We start from the raw sequence: 13,189 nt of genomic DNA on the forward strand, positions 1-13,189 counted from the left end.
TCCCTTAACACGGATCAGTCGTCCTATCCCCTTTGCAGAAAAACAGCCCCAAAGCATGAGGTCTCCACCCCCATGCTTCACAGTAGGTATGGTGTTCTTGGGATGCAACTCAGCATTCTTCTTCCTCCAAACACGACGAGTTGAGTTTTTACCAAAAAGTTCTATTTTGGTTTCATCAGACCACATGATATTCTCCCAATCCTCTTCTGGATCATCCATATGCTCTCTGGCAAACTTCAGACAGGCCTGGACATGTACTGGCTTAAGCAGGGGGACACGCCTGGCGCTGCAGGATTTGAGTCCCTCTCGGCGTAGTGTGTTACTGATGGTAGCCTTTGTTACTTTGGTCCCAGCTCTCTGCAGGTCATTCATCAGGTCCCTCCGTGTAGTTCTGGGATTTTTGCTCACCGTTCTCATGATCATTTTGACCCCACGGGATGAGATCTTGCGTGGGGCCCCAGTAGGGGAGATTATCAATGGTCTTGTATGTCTTCCATTTTCTTACAATTGCTCCCACAGTTGATTTATTCACACCAACCTGCTTGCCTATTGTAGATTCACTCTTCCCAGCCTGGTGCAGGTCCACAATTTTCTTCCTAGTGTCCTTCGACAGCTCTTTGGTCTTGGCCATGGTTGAGTTTGGAGTCTGACTGTTTGAGGCTGTGGACAGGTGTCTTTTATACAGATAACAAGTTCAAACAGGTGCCATTAATACAGGTAACGAGTGGAGGACAGAAGAGCTTCTTAAAGAAGAAGTTACAGGTCTGTGAGAGCCAGAAGTCTTGCTTGTTTGTTATTGACCAAATACTTATTTTCCACCAAAATTTACAAATAAATTCTTTAAAAATCCTACAATGTGATTTCCTGGATTTTTTTTTACTCATTTTGTCTCTCATAGTTGAAGTGTACCTCTGATGACAATAACAGACCTCTCTCATCTTTCTAAGTGGGAGAACTTGCAAAATCAGTGGCTGACTAAATACGTTTTTTGCCCCACTGTATGTTCCTGAGACTTGCTGATCTTAGTTCTCTTCAGTGTGGTTTGCACACAGGAAATGAGACTTGTTTGTCTTGAAAGTGTTTTTCTCTTGAACTGCTCTTTGCTGAAAAGATTATCTCACACATTCACACCAGTATTTTCACGTAGATGACACCAGAACAACTGCCTAAGTATAGTTTCAGCGGCCCGAGGTTACTTGCTGACCACCTTTACATTCACATACGTCTATATTTGTGTAACCGCAATCACCATCTACGCTCAATGATCAGATGATCTCGTCCACATGCACACGACTCATCTGCTGTGAAAACGTGATATGAAGTGAAAGATGACAAAACGTGAGCCGTGTTGATTTGTCGTCTTTAAAAAATGTTACTTTACATTTGTTAACGTTTCTCTAATCTTGAAGCTCAGCACTTCTGATAACACGAATAGAATAGAACAGAATAGAATAGAATATCTTTATTGTCATTGTCACAAGTACAACGAAATGAAGTGCAATCTTGTTTCAGTGCAAATAGATAGTATATTAAATAAGTGCTAAGAAAACACAGAAACCCACAAGACAGACAAACCCACACACATACACACATCTACATTGGACAATTCCCTTAGGCAAGATACAGATATCACAGTACTGAATTTATGTTTTAGCAGCGTTCAGTGCAGTGATGGCTGTGGGGTACAAACTGTTTTTCAGGCTATTTCTCCTACTTTTCATGCACCTGATGGCAGCAGTTCATTACTTATATCAATATGCTTCTTTCTTTCACATATAAATGAAGTCTGTAGTAAAAACCTTACTGCATTCTATTTTTTTTCTATAAAATCAATCTCTCAACAACACTTCCCTTCTTGAAACCTTTTCTCTCTCTCTCTTTTCTTTTTCTTTTCATTTTTGTTCTTCCTCATCTTTTGTAGCCTACTTGGTCATGTGCTGCTGAATTGAGTATCAATTAATTGATTTTTAAGAACGTACTTGAACACATCTTTTTGTTTCGATTTTATATCACGTGGAACAAACATCATGTGGTCTTATATTTGGTTCAGCTATCAGGGAGGTGTTTTACGTTTAAAGCATGTTTGGATGTGAATCAGCTGACTGAAGGTGTTGCACAGGTCTCCAGAGAGCGCTTTTGTTCTCTGCTGGCGGACTGATAGTGACCCAGTTGAGCTCCTGGCTGACACCTGATCACGTTCACATGCTGATTTTTCTCAATAAAAACGAGTAGACAGAAAACTGGACACTGTGAGTCTAAAATAGGTTTCTTTTCAGTACCCTTGTTGCAGTAAATCCACATGTTGTAGTCTGAACCTTTGCTTTCTATGACTGTAAGTCCGCAGAGGTTATTTTTATAAGCCTGCTCCACATGTTGATATTCAGCATGTTATCAATATGATCTGTAGCTGTTTAATACCGTCAGGTCCTCATTGTGTCGTTAAGGAAAATTTGATTCAGGGGAAAAAAACACATTTGGCATTGTTTTTGACACGGAAAACGTCCAAGTGTTTTAATGATTAATCAATAATTGATCGTTAACTTTTCCAACGATCCATCACGTAAGATACTTAAAATTCACATCTCTGGTGCTGATTAATTTAGGCAGAAGTTTAGATGCATACAAGCAATTAGAAAAGGTAGGTGGCAGAACTGTGTGAATAGAGAGGAGAGAGCTGCTGCTGTTGTTGAGCACATGAAAGACGTCTTTAAACACACACTACACTAAGCTAGAGAAGTCGTGCAGCCCGCCCAGATAAAGGCAGGCAAAATTTCAGGAGTGCAGAGCGTGTGTGAAAGAGGCTTCAAACTCCTCCCTCACCCGCTCCTTCATGAGCTGTCAATCGAGCATGAGAGCTACAGTTGATCTTTGACCCCAGGCCCTGCTGATCAAAGCCGCGTGTAGTGCACACAGTCGCTCTGCTTCCTTCCTCCATCAGGACAGTCTCTGAACTCTTTGGCTGACCTTTCCACGAACACAGTGTCTCTGTCACTATCACTCTGTTGTGTTCAAATACAAGCTTAGAGAGACTCAGACACCAAACTTTAAGCAGCCTGTCACTGAACTCACTCCTCAGCTTTGCCTTGTATCAAATGGCAAATGATAGGAGGTCACACAGTCGGTGTGGGCTACCATCATTCACATGTTCATCACTGTCCAATAAGAAGATCAACATACACTGCAGGAGACTGCTAGAAATGCAATGATAGAATCAATGTTTTATGTAGTGATCAACTGATATCATCCACCGATATCATCCACCGATATCATCCACCGATATCCACTTGTTTGGCTGATGCTGATTAATGCAGAGCAAGTTGGCCTATTAATAGCGCTGATATCACATTGCTGTTGTTTTTGTTTTGTATTCGATCAAATAATACAATTTTATAATAATAATAATGATAATAATATATGATAAACCAAATAGCTGAACTCTTTATTAATGAATGCTGTTGGCTCAGAGAAATGTTGTCGTGAGGGACTTCTGGACTCTCTCCATATAAAGCTCTGAGAAGCTCGAGAAAAGGTATTAAGTCTAACAGGTGACATCAGGTTGAATCTACTGTGGCACGTTTCCCACAATGCCACAGTACCTGAGCTCTGCTGGTAGAATACAGAATGACTAAATGGACTCAGGGGAGACCGCTAACTTTGCTCGACAGCAGCCACACTGACAAGGCTGCCTGCAGATTCTGCAGATGATGTTTGTTTAGTTCTTTTAATTGGCCTTGTGAGGGGTCGCGTTGGCCTGGTGGTTTCAGAGTGAGCCCCATGTACAGAGGCTGTAGTCCTTGTTTCAGTGGTTGCAGCTTCGCCTCCCTACTTTGACCATTTGCTGCATGTCATCCCCCGCTCTCTACTTCCCACGTTTCCTGTCTCATCTATTGTAGACGAAAATGCCTAAAAATATAATTTTAAATTAGCTTCATGAGTACAAGCTTTGGCCAATGCAGATTACTGAGAAATGACTAATTGGTCGGTCTATGTCTAGATTTATGCACCATACATTACTGCTCAGTGTGTGAGTTGGATATCTGACTGAGCCCCAGCTTTAGTCGGCTTGAACCAAGCAGCAACCTCCGGTCTAAAAATATGAGTCCAATGCTGAAGTGCTAAAAACTGCAGTTCATCGAGGATCCGCTTGAGGCTGGCTCTGGATGTACCGGAAACCACATACACACCAATTCAAAGAAGCGGATCTTTACAGCAGAAATAAACATGTTTACAGTCTGGTACAAAAGACGAGTGTAGTCTGGATAGTTCATTTCTTGATCGGCTCAGACTGTATGGGGGGGGGGGGATTTTTTTCATAATGCAGTAATTTCTAAGATATTGAGATTACAAGTCTTCCAATGAGAGGCAAAGCTGACTTGATTGACAGGCGGGAACACTAACTGTTGGCTAGGAGGCTCAAAGCCCGCCTCTTTACGTCACAATCGCTCGACAGCAGCAATATGGCTCCCGACAATTGGCCTCAAAACAGTGCTTCAGAAACAGATGGGTGACATCACAAGTACCACACCCATTATTTATACAGTCTATGGCTTGAACTTGCAGGTGAACTTTTAACCAATAATGAAGTGCTGACTTTACTACAGTTGTGTTTCACCACCAGTTTCAAAAAAATCTCTGACAGCCTTGGATCATCTCTGCTGATGGACTCTACTAACAGATCATCAAAGCAGACATGGAGCAGTACAAAGAAATCAAACAAAGGTCACAAAGTGCAACACACTTCTCACTTGATGCTCTACTTTACAGCATACCAAGATCACTGACTGAAGCAAATCTTTATTGGTCAATGTTGCACAACACCAAGCAATGCAGTGAGCACCAGACATCAGCTGACAGGTTCTGAAAGCTGAAGTGGGAAGCTTGATTCGACATGTTCTTCACCTGCTCTTGGGACCTGTGGTGGTTCACCTTCAGCAACTCCAGAAGACTGATAATTCTCCTCCGACACGCACGAAACCAGACAGAGAATATTCAGCCACAGGTTTAGGACTGCTGCAGCTGCAGTCACAGGATGTGGAGCTAACAGGTCTAAATCAACAGCATCAAATCCCCTCCGAAACCATGATCTTATCACACCTGTTTCCAGCTGCAGCAGGCCGTTACTCTGAGCTGACAGTTCTAAAAAAGCAACACTAGAGCAGCTTCAGCACCTAACAGCAGAAAATGAGAGAGTGGACAAACTGACTTCTGTATGTGGATTAAGACTCGACAGGTATATGGTATCTGAGGCATCTGGATTTTGTTTGTAGTCAGTTATGATCCAGGAATTATGAGCAGGCTTTGTTTTCATGCCTGAAAAAAGTCAGTGTGGGGGGTAAGAGCTGTGTATGCAATGACTCAAAGCTCATCTGTAAGCAACAAACGATGACTTTGACTCGAAGACTCGATGTAACACGCACATCCTGAAACATCTTCAGTCTGCAAAGACAATGACTGCCTGCAAAGTTTGTGAAGTGCACCTTTCTTGCAGGAAAGACATCCGCTGTGACGTTCAACCTAACGGTCCAGAGTTAGAGCCTCTCGTGTGACTTTACTCTCAACATTTTTCAGATCTTCACCTTAAAACCTTTTCCCCAAGGTTACTTTTTCTCTCCTCCTCATCTTTTATTCTTCCTCCTCTCCTAACACTATACAATGGAGCAAACTCTTATCACATTACTCACACAACCACGCTACAAATTGAAACAGAATCATCCATCATACAGCAACACGAGTTGTTTAAAGCTTGAAGACTGAGCTAAGATTAATGATGGCGTGCTTTGAGTTTTAAAGACTCACACTACATTTAAAACCTGAGAGCTAAAAGAGAGTTGGTAGGTAGTTGTACAGTTCATTATCTGACACCGGAGACCACATACACACCCATTCAAAAAAGACGAACATAAATAAATAAACATGTTTACAGCCTGGGTCCAAACATGGTTTAGGTCTGAATAGCTAATTTCTCTATCTGCACACACTAGACAGTGGGAAAATTTTATAAATAAGGGGATGGCTGACTTGTTTGACAGGCAGGCATCCTGTGGCTGTTAACAAAAAGGCTAAAGGCCCGCATCTTTACCTCACACTAGCTCTGACCATGTAAGGTTGAGTTCAACATTCCAACATGGCTCAAACGGCTTCAAAACAGAGCTTCAGAAACAGATGGGTGACATCACGGATAATACATCCATTTTTTATAGTCTATGATTGAAGCCCTGCTGTTTATAGATTAGCCAAATACTTCATATTCCAGCTCCATCTTCCTTCTTGTGCATCAAACTGCTAGTCAAACAATGACCAGTTCACAGAGGAGAAAGTCTTTGTTCATTGCCATTGCTACAAAGGAGGCTTCATTCTCACCAACCACAGCAGAGCAACCAGAGAGCGTGACACTTATCTTCTTAGCATTTCAACCAAACAAGAGCAAAAAGTAAGGTGATTATTTTGTGATACTTCAGCAGTGTAATAATTAGAGATGTTACAAAGCTACTCATTCCAAACTAGGGATGTCAACAATTAATCAAGTATCGATTAATTGTCTGTTCAGAACACATCTTTTTGTTTCGATTTTATATCACATGGAACAAACATCATGTGGTCTTATATTTGGTTCAGCTATCAGGGAGGTGTTTTAAGTTTAAAGCATGTTTCGATGTGAATCAGCTGACTGAAGGTGTTGCTCACAGCAGAGACGCTCAGCTGGGGGCTGCAGCTGAGTGACAGGTCTCCACGAGCGCTTTGTTTCTCCGCCGCTGGACTGATTATGACCCGGTTGCGCTCCCGGCTGACACCCGACCACATGCTTATTTTTCTCAATAAGAAGGAGAAAACAGAAAACTGGACACTGTGAGTCTGAAATATGTTCCTGTGCAGTTCCTTTGTTGAAGTCTGAGCCTGCACTTTAATGTCTGTATGTCTGTGGAGATTATGAGCCTGCTCCACATGTTGATATTCAGCGTGTTTAACGTTTTGAACACCTCAATACGATCTGTAGATATTCAATACTGTCAGTTATATACATTGTGTCAGGAAGGACAATTTGATTTAGGGGAAAAAACGCATTTGGCATTGTTTTTGATGGAAAACATTTCCGTTTTTTTAATGATTGATTGATAATTGATCGTTAACAATTCCAAAGATCGATCACAGAAAATACTTCAAATGTACATCCCTATTCCAAACCCTTTAGACAGAAACTGACTGACCAGTCTGCAGGTGAGAAGACGCTCAGAATAGAGTTAATATTTATTCAACATCTCTAAACACGGGATCACAGAGTCAGCAGGTAAACAAGTCAAATTGGTTTGTCGAGGGCGGCGAACAGAGCTAGCGCCACCTTCAGTCTTCAGTCCTTGCAGGTTCACAAGCCTGTGCTGGTTTAACATCGCTCCGGCTGAGTGGTCATATGCCAGTTTAACCAGACAGCCTACAAAATACCTCATCTACATTTTCTAGGTCAAAATACTGATAAACCATGCTGTGCTGCGAGGCGGCACCTGTCATCTGTGTTTGCTTACATCTAGATCGCATTGCAGCATTAAGGCAGTACACAGGTTTTGCCCCCTCTTCCCATAGTGCCCCCTTCACAGACTACACCCGGTCACTAATATCAAACCCTCTGTATGTCTGTTGCATACTGCAGTTTTTGACAATAAAGAAGACTTTGACTTTGACTAAACATGCACACTTCAGGTGACTCAGACACATGATTACAGAAGAATGCCACTGCCACTCAAGGAAAGAGTGAGACACATACTAATAACACTCTTACAGGGAGTTAGAGATCAAAGCTGGTATCACTCTCATGTACTCATAACTGAAGCTACAAACTATGACCAGTTAACTGAGCTCCAGCATAAACACTCAATGAAAAACAGGTTGCCCGGCTCTGTGCAAAGACAACACTATGTTGAAACCTAACGCCTCTAAAGCTCACTTATTAAAGTGTTATTTCTATGTTGTTTAACCTGTTTACATAGCAGATGGTACAGGGCTTTGATATCTCGCCTGGAAGTACCAGAGACAGAAGTGACTGGTTGCAGACTTGAAACAGTTCTGCGAAAAATCCAAAGAGGTGGGGAATTGAAACTTTTTTTTTTTTTAGCATTAGACGCATCAAGACTTGTGGTTTCCCTTTTAGTATGTGAGCTGAGCCACCAGACAGAAGTGTTAAACTTAGCTCACAAAATAGAATCAAAGCACATTTTCAAACTTCGGAGACAGCCTCAGTCTTCATCTCCCTGTACCAGCCGTCGTCTATCTCTGTCCAAAGACACTGACAGAGTACTTTCCTCCGTGAGTCACCAGGTTCACGGTGGTGCTTTCACTCTGTGTGGCTCTCAGGGCCTGCATTTGCATGACTGCGTGTTTTCATGCACCATATGCCTGTGTTTGTGTGTGAATGGACCGGGCTGAATCAGTAAACACCAGTTTGAATGCAAACCGGTCATTACCAGAGCAGCCACACCCGAGTCTCTTCTTCTCCCTCCTCCCTGCTTTCTCCCTCTCTCTGAAAGTAGATCCTCAGTACATCAACTGGAGTCAGCACTTCTTTGGGATAGGAAAGATTTACACACACACACACACACACACACACACACACACACACACACACACACACACACACACACACACACACACACACACATACACATCCGTGCCTGAAACCCAGGAGGTGGTGTCGTGGTAATGTCTGTTGTCAGACACATGCACACACACTTCCTCTCTTATCGAAGCTTGAACTGAGCTGAGGTGACTGATGTACCAGAGAGAGAGAGAGAGAGAGAGCTGCGTACTTTACGCTTACTGGAGATGAAAGTAAACACAACATTGTCACAAAGTCAGTAACTCTGAGGCTGTTTCCTGTAATCTCAGGTTCACATAAACCCTGGTGTGAATAAATTTGCCAGATTAAGACATCTGAAGTGTTTCAGAAGAGACAGCGTTTGAATTAGGTTTCACTAAATATATGATGTTAGAAGTATCTGGAAATGTGTCCCAACCACTTTCCTCTCTCTTTGCCATCTCGTGTCCGAATTATAACCTCACGATCATCTGTCAAAAACCTCAGACATAAAAGAAGCTCATCTGTCCCTAACCACGTACAATCATAAATGCAAAGTCTGACAATCAGTTCATTATATACGTCATTTATTATGCAATAAACCCTCAAATTCTCAAGCTCAAATCAGAAGACTTGTGACTTGACTTGGTTGTATGTCATTTCAAGTCAAATATCTTTGGGTTTGGTCCTCTTTGTTGGATAAAACAAGAATATTAGAACATACACTACCAGTCAAAAGTTTGGACACACCTTCTCATTCAATGGTTTTTATTTATTTTAATTATATCAACATTGTAGATTAATACTGAAGACATCAAAACTATGATGAACTATGAAAAGCTATGATTAATACAATTCTGCCTCCAGCAGCATTTTGAAGACCATTTTGGTAGCTCTTCACTTTTCTGTCTCACTTTGGTATTTTGTAAAAATGTAGGAGGGCAACCTGGGCAGTAGGTAGGCTGGAGGTTACCGAGGTGGCACAGTTTTGGCACTCAGGGTTCCTGAATATCTGAGGGCTGCACAGAGCATAAACATATTTAAAAGCAAACTCAAGACCTTTTTAGTCTCGCTTTTAACTGAGTTTCATTCTTAGAACAGTTTTACTTATTTATTTATTTCTAATTTATCTATTATCTAGTTCAAATTTTAGCCACTTTCACGTTATTTTATTTATTTATGTATTTATTTAATTTATTTTTTAAGTATAGCATCTTACTTTCTTTTAATGATTTAATATTTTAGTGTTTTATTATCTTAGAAATGTATTTTATTTTGGTGAGTTTATTTTCCTGTGTTGAGTTTTAACATCTTATTTTACCTCCAGTGTTTTTCCATCAAGATATCATGAAAGCGTTTCCTCAGTTTGTTCAGCAACTTCTTTTTTATTTTTATTTAATTTATTTATTTTTATTTTTATTGTTATTATTTCTATTGTTGCATATATTGTGTTCTTAACCATAGGATTGTGGGGTGGGTTTGGGGTCGGGGTAGGGGTTGGGATTAGGATGGGCGGGGTCTTTTTAATATTTTTTTCTTAAGTTGTTTTTATGTACAACACTTTGTGTTAAAATGTCATTGTATGAAAAGCGTTTTATAAATAAAGTCTGATTGATTGATTGATTGATTGATTGATTGATTGATTGATTGATTGATTGATTGATTGATTGAGGCATATTGAGGCAGAAGTAACAACAGGGGCAGCTTGAGGGTCCTCCTCTTGGACATTTTGAGCACCTCAGATTGAATTCATGCAATCTGGTGAACATGAATGCAACAATTTGTGGTGGAAATGTAACTATGTTAAAGGAAGACACAACAACTACAGCTACATCCTGTATGAAACTCCCATTCGAGAAAGATCAGATCAGTTATTGATCACACTGTTGAAACTGTGTAGTTTAATACAAGTCATATGATAGAATTTACTGGACGCACTTGAATAAAAAAAAAGACTTTCAGGAGTTTTGAACTAAACTCACAAACCTGACATGTCAACCAAACATATAAAACAAGGTCAGGATTCAAGTCTGGCACCTTATCATGTTTTATCCATTTGAAGAGCATCCAGAGGGCACTTCTTATGACGCTTTATTCACTGGACAGGCATCCAGAGGGCACTACACTGTATCAAGCAGAAGGGCAGCTATGAGAGCATGTTTTCATGTTTTCCACTGAGGGGGAACCGAAGAGGGAATTTTACTATGTTGCTTAGACTACTGAGGCATTTTTCATACATCAGGGCACAGAAGGGGGATGATCGCCTCCCTTGAGCACATCATTTAAAATGCAATAGATTTGTATTTGGCTGGTTGATCTGCCAAAAATGACTACATAGGGGAGTCATTTACTATTTTCTATCTTTTTATTGACACAACTAATGAAAAAGAGAATACACAGCAGTTTCGAAATGAGCATTCGTTACTGCTTTTGAGATAACTGATATGAATATCAGTTGCATTCTTTTACAGTAAAAGGGGGAAAAATGAGTCAAAATAATTACCCGTAGTCCCACATAACACCACTTTATCCGACCTCAGAAACCCCCATAGAGGTGAGTCAATACAATATCAACAAACCTGAACTGTACAACCTGCACTGTGACATAATTTATGGCAGGACTTCTGCACAGGATTGCATTGCACACCTGCGCCATAAACCATCAGCCATAAAAGCACCCAACCAAAGTCAAGGCAAAGTACTGAAAATAAAGAGATCTTATCTTATTGAGCAGGAACAGCACTGTCTCCTGGAGGATATAGGGCATAAATCTCTGGGTTTCACTACACTCTGTCATCATTTCTCAGAAAGGGCATGATCCATCTGACAGTGATAGTGATGTTCAGGCTGTAATCAACTCCAGACTTTGGAAACAGATGCCTCAGCATGCTAATGAGAGCCTGAAACCTTCAGCACAGGAACAATAAAAAAAGAAAACACACCAAGAGTTCTTCAGCCAACAAACTGTTCACATTTTAAACTCCCATGAGAAGTATTTTCACACCAAAAGATCATTAAGTAACAGGTAGAAGAATATGAACTCACCTTTACTTGTGAATATGAAGTCGTTAGTCAAGTAAATCCAGATCCTTGTCGAGTAGGGGAGCAAAGTAGTGCCGCACCTGAGGTCAGCTCTTTGCGCACTTTGAACTCCCTTTGGAAAAATGAGACTAATTCGAAAAATGTACAATTCAGTCCGTTTCTATAGACGCTCCATTCCAGCCGGCTCTCTCCGTCCCAAATGTCAAACTGTGGTAAACACCGTCCTTCACCTGTGTTGGGAATTCTTTCCGCGCTTCCGGGAGTTTGGGGCGGTAGTTACCTGTGCGCAATGATCCGCGCGGTGAGTCCCTGCAGGAGCAGAAAGGGTGCGGCACGGATCTTCCACTGCTGCTGCTGCCTCTCTGTGACAAAGGAGCGGGTTGGAGGAGATCTTTGGTATGCTGCTCCTGCCAACCTGAGCGCGTGGTATCCGCCCCCAGCTGCCCCCCCAAATGGGACTGAACAGCCAATAAGAGAGGAGCTTAGAGTGAATGACAGAAAGAGCAGAGACGCTATACTGAATTGTTTTGACTGAGGTGGAAGATGAATTATTGATAACCAAGGTAAACCAGAGGTCAATGTTGTTTCCCAGCATAATGTGGTTAAGTAGATATGGGGAAATAACAGAAATTATCTTCTTTTTTAATTTTTCATGAAATGGAAATTATCAACAAATATTTAGTCCAAAATATTTGCTTTATTTTGAGGAAATAGAAATTAAATATATTTTGTTATCCTCTTAATTTTTTGGTTAACTTTGTTGCTCCATTGCATTTTAATTAATTTAATTAATAATATCAAGGTCAAATAAATGTAAATTCATTAAAGCTGGGGTTGGTAGTCAGATTCTATACACTTTTTGTCATACTGGTTAAAATTATCTTTATGTCCCGATGGCAATCAATACAAAATGTGTTCTTAAAAAAGAGCGAAAAAAAGCTGCTATCTACAGCCGGAGTAAACCTGGGAAAACACCAACCAATCCCTGCCATCAGGAGCCAAAATATGAAACCAATCAAATCCCATCCTGACGTTCTGCCCGCCTCCTGCGCGTACATTTCATGTTTGTTTGTGTTTTTAACTTTCACTATGATAATGTTTTGGTGTTTTCTTACCGCTGAGTGAGACATGAGTTTACGTAGAGCAAACACAAACCATGTGCTGAGGACTGGTTTTGAATCAGCCACGATCATGTGGTCACGAATCAGCCGCGCTCGTGCATGTGAGTGGGGGTGTCGTCCTGAGGAAATGCTACATTCAAATTCATGCCAGTTTTCTGTGACTACCAACCCTAGCTTTAATGAGATACATAAAGCTCCTGTGAGGAGTTTTTATCTGCTTAAGAATCAGACCGAAAGTAAAACTGATGCCATCTAAAGACTCAAAAAAGTGAATGAAACTATCAGCTACAAGATTGACTGTTTTTATACAGTTATTTCTAATGTCTAAAACTGCTGACAGAAGGTGGGGGTCAATAATAAATGACATGATACCAGAACAGGTTTTTTTTAATATACATCTTCCTTAGAGATCTCTGATGAGTGATACATTTCAGTGCTAAAATAACCCATGATGACATATTTT

General features: G+C 40.9%; 1 protein-coding gene across 1 annotated transcript in view; it reads right to left on the bottom strand.

Annotated features, from left to right (window-relative positions):
- The window catches only part of lpar2b (lysophosphatidic acid receptor 2b), a 34,785-nt gene extending 22,773 nt beyond the window's left edge, over window positions 1–12,012 (bottom strand). The window contains exon 1 of the mRNA XM_034687703.1: window positions 11,609–12,012. The gene's annotated coding sequence lies outside the window, so the exon portion shown is untranslated. The remainder of the gene's footprint in view (window positions 1–11,608) is intronic.
- Window positions 12,013–13,189: the final 1,177 nt, after the last annotated feature.

This window comes from Notolabrus celidotus, chromosome 7 (genome assembly GCF_009762535.1).
Source record: "Notolabrus celidotus isolate fNotCel1 chromosome 7, fNotCel1.pri, whole genome shotgun sequence".
In the NCBI taxonomy this organism is placed as follows: domain Eukaryota; kingdom Metazoa; phylum Chordata; class Actinopteri; order Labriformes; family Labridae; genus Notolabrus; species Notolabrus celidotus.